Here is a 1,681-nt window from a genome sequence, read left to right as displayed (position 1 = left end):
TGTGGAGCCATGAACATTTCAGTATTTTATCTTATGTGGAGGTGATGTAGACACTCGCTGAGATTTCACCCTGCCAATGGCACTTAGCCAACCTCTAAGCCTAGAGATGACCAGAGATGTTGGAAAGTCTTGAAGTCGGCCTATGGAAAACAATCATTGGGGGGAGAGTTCCCCTTAAACATTCTTATCTCGTTAACATCTATGCCCTCTATTCGTTAGGAGCAGTCCTACTTAGATGATTCGTGAACATTTCATGAGACATGAGGGCGGTTCAGTTCGTCATGGTGTCTACACCTCCCGCCCCCCTCCCCTTTCACGTGAGAGATTTTCTTCCTGATTTCAGAGGGGAGAAGTAAAAGAGAGTCAGAGCGTCCCTCTCGTGGTGTTGTCAGTCTAATTCCAAAACTTCTCTATGCCACGGAGGCACGTTTGGGGGCGGCCTACTCAGGGCCCCAAGACTTTCAAAGTCAAACTCAAGGAGGACGTAAATGTACTTCATGCCACCGAACCCGAACCCGAACCGGTGAACCCGATGGCTTACTAGGAGATGACGTGTCATTGGCCCACCCATTTAAGACACGGAACCAGACACCCTCTCCTCGATGACTCGGAGCAAGTGAGTTCCTGGGGGTGGGGTGGGGTGGGGTGGGGTGGGGTGGGGAGGGTGTCTGTCGGAGAGGGTCCTCTGCTCCAGGTGGGTCCATAAGCACTGCACATGACAGTAGGTGTTCATGGTGTTCTTGGGAAGGAAAGACAGGGAGAATTTTATTTTGAAAAGCTTATCTTCTCACAGCATTTACACTATGAACGATGATGCAACTTCACGGGGGGTGTGCGGGGGCAGTGAAGGCCAGGGAGCCTGGCAACATAGAAGAGCCACGGAGGCTGGCTGTGTGTGACCCCAAGGATGTCCGGCGACTCCTCTCACTTGGGGTGGGGGGTGGGGGGCGGGGGTGGAAGCGGGGGGCGAGATTCCTGTGTGTCTGTCTGCATTCATCAGTCGTGGGAGAGGAAAAACGACGTTCCCTCGACGATCCTTCTGAGTTCTTGCCTGAGAGGCCCCTGTCCCCAAAAGACAGCTCGAGAAGAGAGCGACCCACGGCTGAGGAACGCGTGCACCGTGACCCCCACGCAGGAGAAGCCCAAGCCAGGAGTCACTCGAAAGGGCGGGCTCTGAGCTTGAGCTTCTTCTCGAGGAAGATCTTGGTCCTCCTTTCAGGTCAGGAAGAAGAGGGAGAGGCAGAGCGGCAGAGCGTCCTCGTCGCCCACCCGTCGTTTCTGAAGCGCCTTCAATTCGAACTCATCTGTGTGCCAAAGCGGTCCATTTCGGGGTGCCCTATTCCGGTTCCCTCCCCGCACGGAGAAACATGTTCTGTCCCGATTCACTGAAATGCTCCCAAAGGGCCTTGGTGTGAGGCAGTGGACCTATGCCCATCCTGCCTCCTCTTCAAATCATTTCTACCGATACAGAAGAAGAGACACCACCCCCACCCACCATGGCCTGCCAAAGGCAGTGCAGCAGCTATCCCTGTGGGAGTGGGATCCGGTAGCACGCGAACATCAGTCCAACATCCCTTCCAAATCCATGAGTTCTCATGGAAAATGAGGATGCCCCATGACCGGGGATGGGGGGGAGTGGGGATGGGTGAGGGAGAGGGAGACAGAAAACGAGGAAGGGAGA

The sequence above is a fragment of the Pseudorca crassidens genome, unplaced genomic scaffold, assembly GCF_039906515.1.
Source record: "Pseudorca crassidens isolate mPseCra1 unplaced genomic scaffold, mPseCra1.hap1 Scaffold_135, whole genome shotgun sequence".
NCBI classification, from domain to species: domain Eukaryota; kingdom Metazoa; phylum Chordata; class Mammalia; order Artiodactyla; family Delphinidae; genus Pseudorca; species Pseudorca crassidens.
This window is presented reverse-complemented; position numbering follows the sequence as displayed.